The sequence below is a fragment of the Podarcis erhardii genome (genome assembly GCF_964252035.2).
Source record: "Podarcis erhardii genome assembly, chromosome: 17".
In the NCBI taxonomy this organism is placed as follows: Eukaryota; Metazoa; Chordata; class Lepidosauria; order Squamata; family Lacertidae; genus Podarcis; species Podarcis erhardii.
This window is the reverse complement of record NC_138515.1, coordinates 2,817,740-2,839,392: the sequence shown is the minus strand read 5'-3', so window position 1 is coordinate 2,839,392 and position 21,653 is coordinate 2,817,740. Positions and strand designations below refer to the sequence as shown.

At 44.8% G+C, this 21,653-nt stretch overlaps 1 protein-coding gene across 8 annotated transcripts in view; it reads right to left on the bottom strand.

Annotated features, from left to right (window-relative positions):
• The window catches only part of ATP2B3 (ATPase plasma membrane Ca2+ transporting 3), a 117,195-nt gene that overhangs the window by 74,469 nt on the left and 21,073 nt on the right, over positions 1-21,653 (bottom strand). The window contains exon 2 of one of the 8 annotated variants that reach the window (XM_081844519.1): positions 125-379. The exons of the other annotated variants lie outside the window; for them this stretch is intronic. The gene's annotated coding sequence lies outside the window, so the exon portion shown is untranslated. The remainder of the gene's footprint in view (positions 1-124; positions 380-21,653) is intronic. 8 annotated transcript variants of the gene reach the window in all.

Below are 21,653 nucleotides of genomic sequence, written 5' to 3'. Positions count from 1 at the left end.
CACTCTTCCCCGTCACTTCCAGAAGTAGATATACAAATGACACAAAATAAAAGAAACCATGTAAAGGTGCTTAATTTACACAGATTGCAGATATCAGCTTTTCTTGGCACAGAACTGGGGTTACCTGGATGCAGAATTTTGCTTATTTTAGCACACACATCCCTGGTCATGCTTGCACTTGGATCTCCTCCCTCCTCTTGCTTCTGGTTGGTGGAGTTGACTGAATGGGAATTCGAATCTTTAAACAAAGTCCTTTGCAGCTGCCTAGTAACTGGATGACATGCTCCTTAACCACTTCCAGATCAGCCCCAAATGGGTGGGAGTGCATCCTGCCGTTGCTAAGAAACCATACAAGGCTTCTCCCCTAGTGTGGCAGTTTCTGCCAGAGATAGAAAAACAGGAATTGCTCATTGGCATGTATGCAGATCTCCTCATACCCTAGTAATGAGCCAAGGCTCAGTAACTAATCAACCAGGTATCAAAAGATGCTTAAATTGGGAGCCTCTAGACCTGCACTGGACTACAATTCCCATAATCCCTGACCATTGGCCATGCTGGCTAGGGATGATGGGAGTTGGAGTCCAACAACATCTGGAGGACCACAGATTTACCATCCCAACCAAAAGCATACACATTGATCAGTTTGTAACAAATTTAGCATAAAGTCATCTACCTTACCATTACACGTACATCATTTTGTTAATTGCTTTCTATTTGTTATTGCTCAGGTTTTTTAAGAACCCAATTATATTATAAGGTGCATATTTCTTTTCTGAGAGTGGGTGATACACATTTCAGCTGCTGAGCTCCGAAAATACTACCAATAGATATAAAGGGATTAAACAGCTGGACATTTCTGTAATAATACCTAAGAAATTATTTCAATAGTACATATTTAATACTGCAAATACTAATGAAACAGTCTTTTCCTTCATTACAACCTCAAAAGCTATGTAGCAATTTCTAGCATATTTTATTGATCTTATATGGGCTCAACCACTATTGATAATGGATTTCAAAGACACCTTTTAAAAAGCCCAAACAACTGATGAGGAACAATATTCCAGATGGTAGCCTGCCAAGGTGGTTTAGAGAAAGAGGGTGCTGAATTCAGTACTGGGGGAAATTGTTTCCAAATCTTAACCAGGAATCTCACTCAGTGACTTTGGATCAGTCATTATCCTCTCCATCTACCCTGCCCTGAAGGATTGTTAAGAGCATTACAGCCAGCCCAACACATTTTTCTACCTGGGGCAGAACAGCAAACAGTACCTACTCCCCAAGTCCAGGTGTATAGGACCCTAGACTGGCCAAGTTATTTTGGCACCCACGGCAGAGAGTCCCATAAGTGCCATTCATCCCATGGGAGTAAAAATAGAGCAATAAATGAAAAAGTAACATTGGCTAGTTTTTCATGGCACCCAGACTTGTGGGAATGTTCAGGGGTGCAGGAGAGGATATATTGTGAGATCATATCCTAATCCAACTTATGCTAACAAGTTCCCAAAATATCAGCAGAGTTTATGACATTCCCCTTTTAGTTCGCAACGGTAACGTCTGCACAGGTTCGCTAGAACCACTATAATAATTACTCTGGTAATTTCCCCTTTTGTTCCCTCTTAAAATACAAGACACGACACAGTCTTTATAAAAGTATAAAAGAGTTTACTCACGTTCTGTTCACAATATGATCCCAGAAGGCAGACAGCTTAAAAAAGGTAAAATACACTCAGAATCTATCTTATAGGAAGATAGTACTGTCCTCTCTTGGCTGAGAGCCAAGAGGGCATGTTGCTCCTTCAGAAGATGAAGATGAGAGAGAGAGATATGGCTGCCTGCCCTGTGCTTTTATCATTTACCTGCACAGGTGAGGCCACACCCACCTCTGGTCACATGCGGAGGAAGTCCGTCCCCAGGAAGTTTACCTACTTGCTAGACAGACATCCCTCCCCATGTTCTAACACGTACACTCTAGGAATGTTGTCATTGACTGCTCCTGTGTTTACATCCCACAAGACTCTGCTGCCTAAGGCAGCTGCTGAACTCCGCCAAACAGTAGGGAATGAAATGGAGAAAATAGCGATCCAGCTGCCCTGAACTCCTTGGAGAAACAGATAAAAATGTGGTGAATGAATAAACAACACTACTATTCCATGTTCCATGTTCCAAAAGTAGGGGAACTTATGTAACTAGGAAGAGAGTTGAGGAGAGCTTCCCCACTTTTGTTGCTATCTTTCAGTCCCTAATGAAGGCTGGGCCATAAATGCCTAAAATAAAATACATCGGTATCAACTGAAGGTATGAATGGACTAGTAACTTTTTTGCAAACCTATTTACAAGGCTGAGCTAAATAAAGAATGTGCAGTAGGCAGCTGGGAGCAATGAGGGATACAGGGAATGTGGACTTTTAAGGCCTGCAGCTCATGCCGGAATCTGTTACAAGGACAAACATTAAATCCTAAAGTGCCCCCTAAAGGTACAGTATATAGAGATGTTCTCTCACTTCTGTTTGTTGAGTGCCCAACTGCTTCTGGATTCAGTCCCATCATATAACATTCACAAAGCATCCTCTTGAAAACAGCCACACCTGAGTAATCCTGAATTTTTAGCATCCATTTACAAACAACTAAATTTTTGCTGCTGCACTAGTACCAGGAAATCCTGAATTCCTGGACAGGTGTAACTTGAATACAGAGCTAACTCATGCTCTGGCAATTTATGCACACACCTGCCCCCCACATTACTTGCTCTTTGTGGGGCTGCCCTTGAAAATGGCCTTGAAACTTCAACTGGTACAGTAGGCGGCTGCCAGACTGCTAACCAGCTCTGGCAGCTGGAATCATTCTGGAATACTTGTACTGGTTACCTATACACTTCTAGGCCAAATTCAAGGTGTTAGTGATGACTTATAAAGCCCTGAATGACTCGGGACCTGGATAGCGAAAGGAGCGCCCCTCCCAGAACTAGACTTCCCGTGTTTAAGATCTTTATACTGTGGTGTGGGAAGGGGCCTTCTCTGTGGTGATGCCCTGTTTATGTCACACACTGAGGGACAGTTGTTGCTGACTCTGCCTTTGTTTGTTCTAACTTAAGATGTAGCTGTATACCAAGGCTTTAAAAAGATGTTAGTTCAGACAGGATTACGGCAGAAGGAAGGAAATATTCTGCACAGCAAGGATGGGGAACCTTTGGCTCTCCAGATGTTGCAGGGCTACAATTCCCATAATCCCCACTGGCTGAGGCTGATGGGAGTTTGAGTCCAGCAGCATCCCGAAGGCCACAGGATCCCCACTCCTGTCCTACAGTCTTAAAGGCAATAACTGCTGTTATTATTAATATTTTATCTGCTCTGCCATTCTGGGTAGTGCATTCTTGTTTGTATTAAACCTTTGTGGTTTTTAAAAAATCCAGTTTCAGTACATGTTAAACATAAATTTAAATTTTACCACAAAACAGGTATTGAAATGTGTAATTCGTGTCAATATTTGAATTTCCAAATGTGTTTTATGCTAAATTGTGTATCTTTTTAATGCATTTTGATCCATTATTTGAGATGGGAATTGTATATCACAAAATTCAGAGAAGTGCAAAATGTGAAAGGCAAATATGTTCCAGTCCATCATATGCAAATGGGCTCAGTTCACTTAAAATTCTCCCTTATTCCTGGACACAAAGAGGCTGCTACTTCCTAACCATGTCTGTAGCTAGGATATCCAGCCTAGATTTCTGTTTCACATGAGCTTCTGCTTTTCTGCTTAAGAGAAAACTCTTTGCCGTCACCAAGGGTCATTCTTACACTCGTGAAAATGGCCATATGCAGTCAGACCAGTGGCCTAGTTAACCCTGTTGTCTGTTGACAGGGACCACACAGAGATGACAGGCGGACTCTCAAGCAAGGCAAGGTTCTCAAATTGGACCCCTTCCCTGTTATTAGTCTCTGCTCCCTGGTATTCAGAGGCATACTATCTCTGAATACCTTTCATAAACCTATCTTCAATTTGTTTAAAAGCCATCACAATGCCATGTGGGCCTGAGTTCCTCAGGACAAATTAAGCACTGCATGATGAAGCATTTAGCCATCTTTGAAACTGTTGTTTTTACTTTGAAAAATGATGTGACATATATGTGCTATGAAATAATAACAAACTATTTAAAGTTTTACTAGTGGCAATCATTTGTTCCTATTATTATTATTATTATCAGCAGCAGCAGCAGCAGCAGCAACAGCAGTAAGGCAGATTAGAAGGCACATCCATAAAGTGAATGCAGCGCGTCACGGCTCACTGTCAAACTGCAGAGACACACAACGGGTAACCTGATACCTTTTATTGGACCAACTTTCACACACATACACCAAAAGAAGTTTGTCCAGCAAAACAAATCTCTTTCCTCATCTCTTTCCTTGGAACCAATAGATCAATAATCTCTGCAACTTGCTGGGAGGAGGTAACATTCAGCATTCCACTAGAATGGCACCATTTGGTAATGACTTGAGTGAAGGAAACTCATCTGATCTTTCAGATAATTAAAACATATAAATGTTGCTAGTTGCAACGACAGCAGAGGATGTGATTTTAAATCTAAAATGATTTTGGTTTATTTGAGTACCAGGCTGGAAGCAATAAAATTAAATTGAGCACATTCAAACCATTACATATGAGAAATAAAAACAAAATGAGCAACAGTTATCTTGGCTTAGGAGCTGTTGTGGAATATCATATGTAAGCTACAAGGAAATATGAGCACCATTTAGGGCTTAGCTGGACTATTGCATCTGTTTTGGTCAACATAATTTAAGGAGCAAACAAGCAAATTTGAGATTATTTGTGTTAGCAGCAAGGATTAGAAATGGTTTGAACATGAGACTAGTGAAATATTATTTATTTTATTTCATAAAATTTATATACCACTTGACTGTAAAAAACCCAAAAAACCCTAACCCTCAAAGCACTTTATAACAAGAAAAATAAACAATGACATTATCGGTAAAAACCATTAAAACAACTATTTTAAGCATTCAAATTTCCCCAACCCCATATTCAGGTGAATTGTTCTACAGGGATTCACAGGGGCTCTCTAGGGTAGTCTGGTTGGCAAAGGTTGCTCTGGGGTTTCAGTGAGAAGGGGGGGGGGGAGATGCTGCTCAGGATGCAGGGCCGGCCCACCCATGAGACAAGGTGAGACAACTGCCTCAGGTGACAGGATCCACAGGGGCAGCAGATCCCAATGCAGCTCTTTCTTTCCCCTCTTGCTCCTGATGTAGACCTTCACTCCCCACTTCTTCTCTAGCAGGGAGAGCGGAGGCATTTTGTTGTTTGCCTCACGTGCCAAAATGTCTCAGAGAATGTTGGGCAAAGGGGTATTGAGAAGCTTTTGTTGGGGTGTTATTTTTGCTGTCATTTGAATTATGTTTTTGTATTGTTAAGGTTTACTATGAATGATGAGAGATTTGTTTGATTTTATTATATGATTCTCAATGAGAATGTTTTCATTAACATATTATTTGAATATTTAAATGTTGCCATATTTTGTAATTGCAAATCATGTAATCCCCCCTCCCCTTGTTGTAAACCACCTTAAGCATGGGAAAGCAACATGCAAATAAATGGGGATGTTTCTTGGAGATGCTGGGGGTCAATCCTGGGACCTTTTGCATGCAACCTGCTATGGCCTGCCACTCAGCTGTGGCTCTTGCTAGGTTGCAGCCTGCAGGATTTTTCCATAGAACAAAAGGTATGTAGGTATCTGCACAGGTGTGTATTGATGCGCAGGTGGGCATGCAAATGAATAGATTTGATACCGATCAATGTCTGCTTTGTGCATCACCTTGAGGAGCCTTATGGCCAAAGAGCAGACCCAAAATGTTATAGATAAATAAATATTGTGTGGCCAGATCTTCTGGGCACCTCAGTGGAGGAATCTGGTCATTGGTGTGGGCTGTCACAGCAGCCCTGTGGGGCCCCCTCCCCTGTCAGGAAGGGGCGCTATTAGAGTTGTGAGTGGAGCACCCAGAAGATGGAGAGAGTGGGCAAGAGTTGCAGGAGGAAGAAAAAGGGAGGGAGGGAGGGAAGGAGGGAGGGAGGGAGGCAGACAGATGGACCAACAGAGGAGGAGCAGCAACTGACCTCAATGGCCACGTAAGAAGTTACTGGCAGAGTGTGAAAAGTGACAAAAAGCAAACTTTTTGAGTTTCTGGTCCATGGTCTCTCCCAGCTTTAGAGGCTCCGATACACCTCCTTGCCAAGGGCGCAAGGGAGCCCAATACACTTCTGTTGCTGTTTGATCCATCTGAGCGCTAAAGAGCAGTTTCCCTGGGGAAAACAGTGGGATGAGAGAAAATGTGAAAAAGCCCTAAGTCTAAGGCAGCTTCCCAGGCTCGTAATGGCATAAGAATTGGCCAGGCTGTTCTCTCCCTCACCCCCTTCTGGTCAACTGGCTACCCTATTTATATCCAGCAACATTGATGGTGGTTCCCATGGCCTCCCCTCCCCCTTTATAGCCACACAACAACCCTGCGAAGCAGGTGAATCGGAGAGGTCGGGACTGCTCAGGCGGACCCAACAAGCTTTATGGCGGAGCAGACATGCATGAATCAGGGCCTCAGAGCTGACTCACTACCATACGCTACTCCACACTGGCTCAGAATTCACTGCTTCTGCTGGGGGCTTTTCAAAATTAAATCTGGCAATCTTGGCTAAATATATCTATTATACTGCTTTCTGCCTGATTTCAATCCACACCAAGGTCTGAGTGACCACTCAGACTTCCCCCTGTTTCTGAAGTCCAGAGGTGAGAGTGTAGGTCCTTCATTGGGGTTGGCACCCAACCTGTGTAAGACAGAATTGTCCCTTATTCCAATGTAAAATGCTATGTCATGTATTGATTCAATACAGGATGCAGTTTATATTTCCCCTACTTCCTCTGCACTCCCTCTTCCTCCCTCCCCTCCCCCGCTCTCGCTTCTTTTCTTTTTTCTCCTTGCTCCCTCTCCTCATCCCGCAAGGAGGAGGAGGGCAAGGCTTTCTTGTTGCCCCTTCCAGTTCTTGCTGCTTTGCCTGGGCTAAAGAGACCACCCACAGAGCTGCAGCCTGGAAGTGCTGGGCCCAGTCCTTCAGAGAGCAACAGGTTCTGAGTCTCTAGAAACAAACGGTTTTGTGTCACTGTAGCTCCAAAGCATGATATTTGAGAGAGGAGGAGCGAGGGCGAGAAGTCACTCCCCACAAGGCATGTGCCCCCCCCGCCCTTAATGTTTTTGTTTTTTTTGGTAAAGCGCCACAACCCACATGTTGGGAGGCTCCTCCAACTAGCCTGTCAGGGAGAAGGGAATATATTTGTATGAAAAAGCCCTCCATTGTGAGAACCTGCAGTCTGAAGTGACAAAAGTCCAGATGCAGGTACCGTATATCCTTCAACTATCATGAGGCAGCTGTTTCCAGAACGGGGACTTAGCTTGGCTTCCATGCCTTCTCCTTCCACACCACAGGGCTTGCACATCCAGCTCCCTTAGGCAACTGTCCATACCACTAGCAGAGCCATTAACAGACCATTAACACTTTAAGGGATGCTTCTTCCACAAGCCTTAAAGGAGAGAAAGTAAACATGGTGCTCTCCAGCTGTCCTGGACTTCAGCTCCCATCATCCTTGACAGACTGGCCAAGCTGATGAGAGATATAGTTCAGCAACCTCTGCAGACCCCGGGTGAGGAGAAGCACCCCATTCTTACAGTAACAACACCAGGTTTATTTAAGGATTCCAGTTACGGTAACTCCTGTTCTTATTCAAACTGCAATATCTTATTCAATGCAATAGCTTAAATTGGACAGTACTAAATTGCATTCATGGGCATCATGTGAGTATTTCTTTTAATTATTATTGTATGATTGCTAAACCATTCTGCTGTAAGGAATAGTTTTAGTGAAAGACATTGCAACCCCTAAACTGGTAAAGGGGTAGTTGGAAGGGCATAATGCCCTAGGAAGGCCTGTGAGCAATTTGGCAGGGTTCACTCATGTCTCGCCCTCATTTATCCTCAGGTTTAGTTAACACAGTCAACTGAAAGAGGCAGAAAAACTTTTTCCAGAAGTCTACCAATTTAGATTATGGGTGGGGTGGGGTGGAGGATAAGAAGGATGTTAAATGTTTGAATGGCACTCTGCCATGGAGCAAAGCAGCACTGCTGCAGCTGGCAATGACTAACACCACCTCAGATTCCCAGAGAATGGCCTAGAATTGAATCCCATGGTGCAGCCTTCCAGCTCACTATTTCTCTCTCTGAGCCAAACTGCACATTGGCTCCACATTTTTCTGCCATCCCTGCTGCCTACCTCAAGGGCTAAAGAGACAAACTCCAATGGGTGTTACATTCCAAAAACTGGAGAGAGGTTCTTAGTTATCAGGAACGCATCTCCTGCAGTTCGCTTTCACTGATGAAAAATGATCATTAGTAAGTAATAAAGGATGGTCAGCCAACATCCCCACAGCACCTTCCGGACTGCAAAAGTTGCCAGAGCTGGGATCTGTGTGAGCTCCCTGTTCACCCTGTGGTTGCTTCCTTTGTTCTCAGACCACAGCCAGGTACGACCATCTGCCAGGCCAAATGTGGAGATATACTTTAGCTTGCTTAGCTTGCTCTGAACACCAGCTACACCTGGCGAATAAGAAGGTGTGCATTCACTAAGCTTTTAAAGTACTCCTGCAGGTTTAAGAACAACATATAGTTTATTTCTTCGGAGTGCTGCTAGTTCTGGAAACTCACTAGTTGTGCACACACCGACGCATGGGAACAATTAAATGGGAATATGCACTAGGCATGCATGCAAACAGAGGCACACCTGGGCCCCCTTGGCAAGGAGCTGTATTGGTACCTCACCCCCATCCCTTCTGCCCTTGGCAAGGAGCAGCCTGGGAAGTGTGCAGATAGCATACTCCTAGCCCCTCTGGAGAGGTGCGATTTTTGCACCGGCTCTGGGCCTGCGCCCTTGGCAGGTACCCCCCTGCATGCAAAAGACACATATCCCTCTTCTTGACTACAATGTACAAATAACATTGCTGCCTACCTATCTCCCTGTTTATCTGCCCAGCATCTACTGTATATATTAACACACTACACACTGTTAAAATATTATTTGCCATTTGTTCTTGAATATATACAAGAAAGGGCCTTTAAACTTGGTTGAAAATCTCACCACTGCTTTTAAAATCTCACCTTTGCTTACAAATGAAATCTAAAATGGCAGATTTGCAAGTAGGTATTCCAATGAAAGATGCTCACACAGTTATTTGGTAACCATGGTGAGCAGCCTGAAACAGAGTCAAAGGAAAGGCTGAAGGGGGGCGGGGGCGAGATTGAGAAAAAGCTGAAGCAGGCCAGCAAGTCAGGTATGGCCCAACATTGATGGTGGACCACCAATGATTTGCAGCCCTGACTTTTAGCCTATTCTGTCAAGCATAGATTCCCCCACAACCCCGAGAGCTGTTTATACAACACACTCTCTTAGTCTCTGTTATTTATTTTAACTGTCCTTCTTAATAACTGTTAATATTGCTGCATTTGTTAGGTTTGATTTTTAGATTATTATAACCCATGGCTCTTCCAGACTGTTTTCAGGTGGGATTCAATCACATAATGACAAATGCAGGTTGTACACTTGTATCTGACTGTGAACCCCCTTCTCCCAAACACAGGACTTTTTGCAATCCGGAAAATGACAGAGAAACTTGTTGGAAAGTGTGAGCTAAGACTGGCTTTGATGCAGCACCATTTAACCTTCTCACAAACAGATCAGAATGAACATTCATTAAATAACCAACATTGCCTGATCTCCCTGTACACAAATCAAGATAAAAGCTCATTAAACAGGTTGTCTGGAAGTGCCCCGTCCCAAATATGACATGATCTACAGCAAAATATGCCTCAGTGGGAATCACAAAATTACATATGCTTTGAGACTACAGATCCTGTGGCTGAGTATGACTTAGGGTGAAAAATATACGTATGTGAGGATATGCAGCCTCAAGAATACAACCCCATGTACATCACTACATTACGCATATAAGAGACTTATGTGGGAGGCAAAAAAACCCAAACAAATGATTGCAAGTGGAGAGCAAGAATTGCCTCCAGGGACCCTCGTTCTGTTTCTTTTAGGCTATAGAACACCAGCAATGCTCATTGAAAGGAAATTCCAGGAGAGCCCTTTATAGTGTCCTTGGAAAGAAGAAGAGTGCTGCAGATTTCTAGTGCTTTTGCCACATCATCTGAAAAGCATGCTCAGCATTTTGTGACGTTTTAGTCAGTCCTAAAAAAGGCATAACACACTATAGATCTTGAAAGTTTTCTTATGGACCAACATGGCTGCTTTGATTCTTGTAACAACAACAACAACAACAACAACAACAACAACAACAACAACAACAACAACAACAACAACTCCTATTATTCAGTCAATAAAAAGTCTCCAAGTGACCCCCTATCTGGTTTACATTCTGGAAGAAGCAGGCAGAGAACAAGACAGAAAGTTATAGTTGTTAAAGGAACATCATCTCCCCAAAAGTAACACCACTTAAGAGACAGTACTGGTATTTAGCAGTATCTAAACATATGAAGAAAGAAAGAAAGAAAGAAAGAAAGAAAGAAAGAAAGAAAGAAAGAAAGAAAGAAAGAATATACACCATGCCTTCTCTCCTCTACCACCACTACACCAAACAACCTTGCTTGGTAGCCAGATGCTAGATGCTGTTCAACTACAACTTTGATCAGCCTCGGTCAGAATGGCCACTAGGCAGGGATGATGGAAGTTGTAGTCTGGTAACACCCAGAGGGCTACCCCTCATCTGACCTGGTGTAAATGTAAGCGCTTCTTCCAATCTCATTCGCCTGAGCTGCAAGATCTGCAGACAGTGGAGTCCTGTACAGCTTGCAATATTGTTTTGTGGCATTTCGGCTGGTCTAAGAAAGACAGTGTGTATATCTGTGTTGTGTATTATAATGTTTTAATTATAGGTGATATAATATGTTTTTTGAAGATCTGTCTGTTTTATGTTTGTTTTTGGCTATAGCCTGTATTTCGTTGACAAATAAAATCTGATGCTGATGAATTGCCCTAATGCAGATTTCTTTTGGAATCTTTCTTCCGGACCGAGGCCTTTACATTTGACTTCACACTTTACGGCTCTCCTAGATTCTGAGGCAGGGGGGTAAAGGTGTCCCTAGGAGGGCTGTTGGCTAAATGGGCTTCAGATGAGGGCAGTGAGGGCACTTGGCACTCCATTCCCTGCTGGGGCCTCCTGTTCCACAACCCCTGTACTCCCAGGGAGCTCTTGCTATAATTAACTTCAGCCAGCTGGAAATTCCGCTCATCTGTTCCTATGAGCTCTATTTCCTTGGCCACCTTCTCAGAAGCTTGTAAAAATAATTATGCAAAGGGAAAAAACCTCAAGAATCAAGCAGTGGATGGAGGACTCCCAAGGGTGTGTGAATGCGAAAGTGTGTGGGGGGGTATTCTCTAGAATATTGCTTTTCTGAATTAAAAGGCTAGCTAGCACAAGTTTCCAAACAGGCACAGCTTGGAATCTGTCATGCTGGAATGTCACTACGACTCTGACCAGGAAGGATGCCACCATGTCAGATATAGCTCAGCCGAGGAAGCCCTGAAACAAAGCAAGGGGGAGGGGAGGGGAGTGAAGTTGGGGGCACATTCGTTGATTTATTAAATTTAAATCCCAACTTTTCCTCCATGGAGATTAAGCGGGCAGACATGGTTCCTGCCTTCTGATCCTCTCAACAATCCTGTATAGCAGTAAGGAGGGCAAAACATGGATTTATTCTGGAAATCCTTGTCAAGATTCTGTGGAACTGTAGTAAGCTCCCATTTGGATTTTATGAACATGCAAATACATATGTGGAACAGAAACTACCAAATATTTGGACTCTATGCATGAACTGATCTATTGGGACTTCTGTTTACGGTACTTTGTTGTACTTTATGTGTTTATGTGCGAGAGAAATATTTGATACTGTGATAAATACAGAAGAGCATTGTTTATGTGAATGCAAAACAAAACAAAACAATCCTGTATAGCGGGATGACCCATAGTTGCCTTTGACTGTACTTAACCATCCCAGGGTCCTTTGCCTGACCTTTAGGTTAGGCTGAGACTTATGTCCCTGGCACATGGTCACCCAGTGAGCTTTGTAGCCGAGGGAGGACTGAATCCAGTCCTAGTCCAGCACTCTGCTCACTATACCAGAGATTAGAAACATGTGGCTATCTAGATATTATTCAGTTCCAACTCCCATCAGCCTAAGCCAGGATGGTCAATGATCAAGGATTCACGGGGAAAGCTTCACCTATGGGATTTCTACCTGGCAGGCAGGTATTTCTCCCCATTAAACTGGGGTGCCTGACCTGTAGCCCTCTATATGTTGCTGAACTACAACTCCCATCCTCAGTGGCCATTGGCCATGCTGGCTGGGCTGATAGCTGTGGTTCAGCAACATCTGGAGGGCCACAGAATCTCTGCAAGAAATACAGGTGGCAACTTTACTGAGCCTTATCATTTGAAATAGGTTCTGGAGCTGAGATGTGGCAAGCTCTGGTTCAAGCAAGCATTGCTGCTCCGCCACCAGGGCCACAGCCACTCACTGTGGCCTCCCATCTCTGCCCATTTGAGTCTCTGTGTTTGTTGCCTTGCCTTTCTTCCTAAAGTCCGTGGGCTGGGGGAGAGATGGAAATAACCCCGGGACAACGCTGTTCCCTGCCAAAGACGCCCCATCCCAAAGTACACTGTCCAATCGGATTAACGTAGGGAAATCAAGAGAGTGCACTGCTGTTGTGCCTTATTTTATTTACATGACTCATTCACATCAGATTTGGATTTCTCAGTAGATGATTGAAGGGTTTTTATGCAAATAGTTATCAGATATATATTAGCAAGTGTTCGAGAAATCTCTGAACATGTCTTTGACAGTTTTTCCATAATAAAATATATTGTCATGGGTGACCTTGGTCTCATAAACAAGGGCAATTCAGGTAACAGGGGTGGGGGTCCAGAACAAGCAACACTGCATCATGCTGAATAATGTCTCAGCATCCCTGAGACAATCCTGGCAAGCTGAGCACATAAAACAGAGCAGGAATTCACTTGGAGAAGGCGCTCGGAGCAGAAATGACTGGACGTTTCTCCTGCAGCTTCCCCCGCCCTCCAGCGCTTGAAATAAATAGGGCATGCAGAAGATTCCTGTGCTGGTGCCACTCACCCTCTCCCTCCCCCACCCCACCCGCCACCCCATATCTCTATATTTGCAGAAGGGTGTTTCCCAAAGTGGGACATCTGGCTTCCTATGACAAGTGGAGCAGCCCAGTAGGTAGGAGCAGATATCGACTCAGGGAAACTGCCGGTTGAGGAGTCTTTCCGCAGCACAGGGAGGCTGCAGGGTTGCAGAGGAGACCTGCTGGGATGGAAGACTGCAGAGCTTTGTCTGTCCTGTCTGGCAAGGCAAAGTCCCTGGCCAGGCAAAGGGGTGACTTTTCATTCCATGCCCTGGCGAATAGAAGCTGGTGGGAGGCTCACTTCCCAGACATTACAATCATGATTATTTCGATTTATAGCTTGCCCTTCCTCCCCAAGGAGCCCAGGGCAGCAGACACAGCAATAACAAACTTTGTTAAAAATTCTGAAAACAGTTAAAGGCATTTTGAAGAGAGTTTAAAAAACATTATAAGGACATAAAAAACATTCTTTAATTTTCAGTTGCAAAAATACATACAACACTATAGCTTCATATTGTAAGTAAAACAGTTAATTCAGATTTGCCAGGAACAGCACCTTTTGGTAACCAATGCCTAGGTAAACAGGAACATTTAAAAATTTATCCTGACAATAGTGAAGGTGGCAGACACACCTCACTTTTGAAGGTCCCAAACTTGGAACCACTATCAGAAGGCCTGAGCTGGTTGACATTGGGGGAGGCCTGCTTTTAGGTACTGGGTCCCAATATATGCTAGTGCTAGCACCTTGAATTTGGCCCAGTAGCTCCTTGTCAGCCAACACAGTACATTCCAGACACAGGGTCCCACCAGGCAACAGTGCTTACTAGCACTCACATTCTGCACTAGCGGCAGCCTGCAGACTGTCTACAAGGGCAGCCCCACATGCAGTGCATGGGAGGAAGTCACCAGGGCATGGACAGCTGAGACCACTCTATCCCAATATAGGAATGGCCATGGCTGGTGAACCAGTTTAAGCTGGGCATAAGCCCTCCTAGCCACATTTGACTCCTGTGACTAGTTGGAATCCAGACCATGAACCTGTTCCTTCAGCGGGAGGGCAGTCCCTCACAGAAGAAGTGGTGCACCTAATTCCCAGACATGGGAACCATCGACCAACAACACTTCTGTCAGACTCAGTATTTATTGGCTACCATCCAGTCCACCAGTGCCTCTAGACACCTGCCCAACACCTTCACAGCTTCTCCTGATTCCAGAGACAAGGAGAGACCAATGTCACTGTACTTCCAAAGCCCAGGGCTGGATCTAGACACATAAAAACAAGTGTTTCAGAAAAACACGTTGCAAACCTCAAAGCGGGAAATCACGTTGGTGAAAGGTGGAACTCCACAGCACCATCTGGTGCCACAGTGTTATAATACATATTTATTTACTAATGCAGCTGAGTCCCAGGATGAGAGTTCCCAAGATTTTCATATGGATATTAAATATCATAGGAGACAGAATGGACCTTTGGGGGAAACCCACAGCCCCCAAAGCCAAGGAAGTGAGCAATGTTCTCCAAGTGCTACTTTCTGGTAGTGATTCTGCAAGTAGGAGTACAACAACTTTAATACAGTCCTCCCAACTTCTATCTGAGAGGTTCCAGAACACCAATAGTGTCAAAAGCTGCTGAGAGGCTCATCCACCCATCCATCCACCCCCCTACATGCCTCTCCTGATGGCTCACAGAATCAAGAGTATGCCCCACCTAGCCCCACACAGAGGTCAGATTAACCTTGAGCCTAATTTGCTTAAACCCACTCTGAGCCTCAGTCGGCCCAAACCAGCAGGCTTTACCATTCTTATGAAATTTCATCAAGGTTGGACTGAATCTGCAGTGGGAAGGAGTATCTCAAACAGAGAACAGCCACCACCAAGATCCAGTCTATTCCTGCTCTCTGAAGCTAGCAAGTGGTCTGTCTCATTAAGGCTCCAAGGGTGTAATATTTTTCTCAGTTTTAAAAAGCAACCGTAAGGCAGCCCCAGGTGGAGAAAAACAACAGGAGAGGGTGGGAAATTCAAGAGGAAAAACACACAGCAGGTTAAGTACTCCTCTTACAGCTTCTGACCAGTCACTCCTCGCTCAAGATTGCAGCCTCTGAGGCCGCTTTGCATTAAGAAAATTAAAGTCAGAAGAATGTGACATGTATCTGTGAGTAATCTCTCTAGTCGTCTGATCTTTTGCAGATTTCAGAGCGCCATCATCATGTGCGGTGGGTGGGTGGGTGGGTGGGGGGACTTGATGGAAAGCTGTCTGTAAGGGAAGCTGTTTCTCCTGGGTTTTCCAGATTCAAATGACCCAGTTGAGTTTTCCAGGCCCTGCAGTTCAGTAGCCCTGGGCTCCTCTGTTTCCTTTACAGCTAGGACAAAGTGAGATGCTGAGAGAGAAGATGACACAGCTGACCTTTGTCTGACGGTGACAAAGCCAACTTTGACTGAGGTGCTTTTAATCTTGAACCATGCTATTATTAGCCAAACACCTTGTGAGAGTGAAAGAGAATGAATGAACAGCATCTCCTTTCCCAGGAGAACATTCAGGTTGGCCATCAAACAAAATGGGGAGTGCAACAGGGAAGTTAGCAGTAGAAATAACCTTAACTCTGCCCCTGTGCTTCAGTCAGAGAATGGGTTTGTCCCGTCCCGTCCCCACCCCGTCCCCCTGCCCCGTGAGACACAAGACTCATTCTGATGGTGGTGGTTTAGAAAAACAAAATGCTGCCGTGCTGCTGAGTACTCCTGTTCCACATTCCAGTGAGCCAGCCAGCCAAGCTCCCCTTCCAAGCTATACCATTGCATGTGGCTATACTTCAGGGTCTATTCCATTCCACCTCCCTCTTCCCTGGCCCCCTAACACAACAGTCAGCATTCTGTGGGCACTGAGCATGCCCAGTCCATGCTGGATCATATAGGGTTTTTATTTCCTTTTCTAAAGATACTTCAGCAAACCATGTAAACTCTCCTTGCCTGTTGATGACACTGTTTTGGCTGCATGACACGCAGACAAGAACTTGTAAATCTGTCTGTGCTTTGCTACCTAGAGCTTAAAGAGATGACCTTTCACACCCCTGCAGTACTGTACAGAAATGCATGCAGGCCAGGGCAAAATAAACAAATAAAGAGTGGGGGCATATTATGATGAAGGAACTAGCTTGTTCCACATATTAAATTTCTGAAGGAGAGAAAAAACTGACTTGGGAGGGGTCAGGAGAACCCTAAGAACTGCGTACAGGTGAAGGAGAAGGAGGGCGTCTGTCAAGCTGCAGTGCTTGCGCAGGAAGAATGCTTGTCATAGCGTGACATTGAATCCCCCCAATATAATTAATCAGACCCTTCAACTGTCCCTATTTTCCAGGGACAGTCCCGGATTTACAGGAGCCATCCTGGTTCTGATTTGATCCGTGGAATGTCCCACTTTTCCTTAGGATGTCCCTGTTTTCATTGAAGAAATGTTGGAGGGTATAGAGCTATATGACCCCAGAGCCAAGGAGATAAGTAGCTAAACAATCTTTAGAAGACATCTGAAGGCAGCCCTGTATAGGGAAGTTTTTAATTACAGATGGGTAGCCGTGTTGGTCTGCCATAGTCAAAACAAAATAAAAAAATTCCTTCCAGTAGCACCTTAAAGACCAACTAAGTTAGTTCTAGGTATGAGCTTTTGTGTCTGAAGAAGTGTGCATGCACACGAAAGCTCATACCTAGAACTAACTTAGTTGGTCTTTAAGGTGCTACTGGAAGTTTTAAATGTTTTTATTTTGTTTTATTCTGTTTTATTTTATTCTTGTTTTATTCAGTTTTATTCTGTTTTTATATATTTTGGAAGCCGCCCAGAGTGGCTGGGGCAACACAGTCAGATGAGTGAGGTATAACAACAACAACAACAACAACAACAACAACAACAACAATTGAATGGGACATCTCTATTTTCATCGGAGAAATGTTGGAGGGTATGAATTAATGGGATGAACAGACCTACAGTAGAATGAACTTCTATAACCCAGGTTCAGTCAGCTGGTGATTACAGAAGCATAGCATAATAGAATTGTACAGTTGGAAGGGACCCTGAGGATCATCTAGTCCAACCCCCTGCAATGCAGGAATATGCGGCTGTCGCATACAGGGGTAGAACCTGCAACCTTGGCATTATCAGCACCATGCTATAACCAACTGAGTTATCCATCAGCCCCAGCCAGCAATGGCCAACAGTCAGGGTGATGGGAATTGTAGTTCAGCATCATCTGGGGGGCCTCAGGTTCTCCATCCCTGCCGTAAAGCAAGAAGAAATGGTCCTTCTCTTCCCAGAGGAAGAGAGGATGCTCAGGCGCAATGGGTCAGCAAGCTTTTTCAGCAGGGGGCCGGTCCACTGTCCCTCAGACCTTGTGGGGGGCTGGACTATATTTTGAAAGAAAAAAAATGAACGAATTCCTATGCCCCACCAATAACCCAGAGGTGCATTTTAAATAAAAGGACACATTCTACTCATGTAAAAACATGCCGATTCCCGGACCGTCTATGGGCTGGATTTAGGTGATTGGGCCGGATCCGGCCCCCGGGCCTTAGTTTGCCTACCCATGGTGTACATCATCACTGCTCTAGTCCACTGAAACCCCTCAGTGTTATTCAGGCTCCGAGCCCTGCATTCTCTTTGCCGTGTTCCAAAATTTGCAGGATTTTTGGGGCTTCTGATTGTTCTGCACTCTCTCTCTCTCTCTCTCTCTCTCTCTCTCTCTCTCCTCCCCATCTAGTGCCAGGACTGGAGCAGTGAGTGGAAGCTGCAGTGATGCTGCCTGTGAAATATTAATGAGAATCTCTCTCTCTCTCTCTCTCTCTCCACCCCCAGCTAGTTCCAAAGCAGCAACAACAACAACCCCACAAGTTAGGTGAGGGTGACTTGCCCTATGGGAGCGCCATAGCTGAGCAAGGTTTTGGGTGACCCACGTCTCCTTGTTTCAAGTGTAGCCCGGCCCTGCTGGCAGTGCTGGCCCACCATCTCCATAAACAGCAGAGTTATATGTAGTTAGGCCATCGAGATGCACACTTCATGTGCTGTTGGCAGCAGGAGCTCCCCAGGGTTCCCAGGAAAAGGCCTTTCCCAGCTCTGTTACCTGATGGCTCTTAACTAGAAACAGCAGCAGCAGCAGCAACAACCACCACCTTTGAGGCTAATTACAGCAAAAGCTTTCATGGACTAGAGAACGCTTTCACCAGTTGCAGATGGACCAGATTATGATGCCATAATCAATTTGCTAGTCTAGCCTTCAAGACCTGTGGTGCAGTAAGGCAATTTTAGACTCTGTATTACCTCACAGGCTTCACAATGCAGCAAGCCACTTCTGCTGCCTCGAGAGGCCCTCTTGCTCAGTGGGGCCTGGATTTGTCCCTCAAAGTCTTTCCCACCCACGTGGCATTTTGCTACAGCGGACCAGCACAGCCCAGCCTGTCCTCTAGTTAAAAGTAACAGTCAGGTGTGGACTGAACCAGGAACCTTCTGCCTCCAAAGTGTGCACTGCTGCACCAAAGGGCTTTGGTGCTTCCCCACAATCCTCTCACAGGTCAAAGGCCCTCATAGCGGAATGCAGCTATCCTTCAACGTTTGCGCTTCTCTGAACAAATGCATATATTAGGGAACAGCCACACCAGGATGCATTGTATTAAAAGAAATCACTTGCAGTAATGTGTGTATCACGTACAATTTGAAACCAAAATATGTACCTTGGGTTACATATGCTTCAGGTTACAGACTCCACTAACCCAGAAATAGTACCTCGGGTTAAGAACTTTGCCCCAGGATGAGAAAAGAAATTGCGTGCTGGTGGAGCGGCAGCAGCGGGAGGCCCTATTAGCTAAAGTGGTACCTCAGGTTAAGAACAGTTTCAGGTTAAGAACAGACCTCTGGAACGAATTAAGTTCTTAACCCGAGGTACCACTGTATATTAGAAGTGACCACGAAATGCGTACAAATTATTGTATTGGCATTTTAGGGGGCAGGGAGCAAGATTGCAAACTGATGTGGAAATGGGGTGAACTCAACTTAAAGTTTGAAAATTAAGAAACAGAGGGCCATTGAAATTGACAGATTTCTTCACTCCTATTCTACATAAAATTGTAGAACTGGAAGGGACCCTGAGGGTCATCTAGTCCAACCCCTGCGATGCAGGAATCTCAGTTTAAAGCATGCATGACAGATGGCCAGCCAATTGGCTTAAAAAACCCCAAAGGAAGGAGAGTCCACCATCTTCCCAGAAAGGCTCTACTGTCAAACAGCTCTTACTGTCATAAAGTTTTTCTGATGTTTAGTCAGAATTCCTTTCTTGCAACTTGAAGCCATTGATCTGAGTCCCACCATCCAGAGCAGGAGAAAACAAGTTGCTCCATCTTTCATCTTCCAGAAAGCAAATGAGGGAGATGTCTGCAGCACTAATCCTTTTTGCTCTGAAATGCTAACTTACTACATGCAGGGAGCTTTTTATTTTATGCCTTTTTATATATCCTTTGCAAGATTTCTTACAAATCAGTAAAAATTTAGAATTTACAATCAGAATTAACATTTACATTTTAAAAAAGCAACCCACACCACATTATAATACAGATCATGTTATTAAAAAGAAGAATGTGTTCATAGATGAGAAGGCTGATGAGGAAAATTAAAAGGTTAACAATTCTTTTTTTGTAATTCCCTTATATGTATATAAAACTCTACAAGGATGGAGGCTGTGGAGGAATGTCCTGGTTCTCAGGAAACTGTATGAAGAGATGCTAGATTTCTAAGCAATAGAAATCTTGCTCTTGCTCTGCTCTGAGGTGATTTGATCTGATGGATCATTTTTTCCATATTGAAAACATCCCATAGGGCTTTTCCATGTTAGAAACAGCAGCGCATGGCTCCTCCCACCTGCAGTCTGAAGTGGTACAGTCCAGAGTCCTACCAGCTCTTCCTCTATACATAATGTACCCACTGACTCTTAGCTTTTTGTGTAGGAGAAATGTTGTGTGCATAAGATGCAGCCCAGGCACCTATGGAAATGAAGGAGAGAAAAGCAGAAGGGAAAGAGGCACAGACATGGTGGGCTGATTGTCCAGAGGGCCAGATATTTCTCCCAAGCAACCCAGCAAAGGAAAATTTAAATACAGTGGAGGTGGAAACCTTCTTTCCTGAGGCAACAATCTCTGGGGAAAACAGCAAGTTTTGTCCATCTCAGCTCTGGCTGGTATTCTGATCTTGCCCACATCAGAACCCAAAACTTCTCACTCAGCCCACCAAGCCAAGTCATTTGCTGAGTCCCCAACGGGATGTGATGCCTGCAGCAGGGACAAGCAGCTTCCAGGAGCATCAATAGCAGGAGCCCCCTGGAAAGGGCATCCCTGCCCCCACCGAGTAAGACAAGGGCAAGACTGTGCAAGCAGGAGACAACTTCCAAATGTCTCCGTTTCCTAGGGGCAGGGCCATGTTTTCTGGTGCTCATCCTTGGCAAACCACTGCCCTGTTGTAGCTTTTGGAGAATACTTTTTTTAAAAAAATAAATACAGTGGTACCTCAGGTTAAGTACTTAATTCGTTCCGGAGGTCTGTTCTTAACCTGAAACTGTTCTTAACCTGAAGCACCACTTTCGCTAATGGGGCTTCCAGCTGCTGCCGCGCCGCTGGAGCACGATTTCTGTTCTCATCCTGAAGCAAAGTTCTTAACCTGAAGCACTATGTTTGGGTCAGCGGAGTCTGTAACCTGAAGTGTATGTAACCCGAGGTACCACTGTAAATAGAATTTTGCGCTTCCTTCGCTTCTGCTGCACTAGTACAGCAGCCACAAACAGGAAACTGTGAGGCCTGCTTTTTTTAGCAAGCCGTGTGCCAGAAGCCAGTGCAAAAGGCAGACTACTCGCGGAGTAAAACAACTAACCTACACCTAGGATTGCCAACACTTCCTCCTGCGTGTTTAACAGCAGCTTGATCTGCACCAGTGAGCAGGTGATGACATTTCTCTCCATGCTGCAAAAAGGCTTTTCCTGTTGCCAACCCGACTACACCTACAGCACACAGAGCACGTGGGCCTTCAGCAATTTGCCATGACAGAAGAGGTGAATCATAGAACTGTGGAGTTGGAAGGAACCCCGAGGATCGTTCTAGTCCAAGCCCCTGCAATGCAGGAATATGCAGCTGTCCCATACGGGGATTGAACCTGCAACCTTGGCATTATCAGACCAACTGAGCTATCTAGGTTGAAGGGCCACTGCTCGGTGGCAGGCACAGGCTCTGCATGCAGAAGGTCCTGGGTTCAATCCTCAGCATTTCCAGGTAGGGCAGCCAGAGACTACTGCCTGAAACCCTGGATTGCTGCTGCCATTCAGTGTTGGCAATGCTGAGCTAGGTGGACAAGTGGCCTGGCAAAAT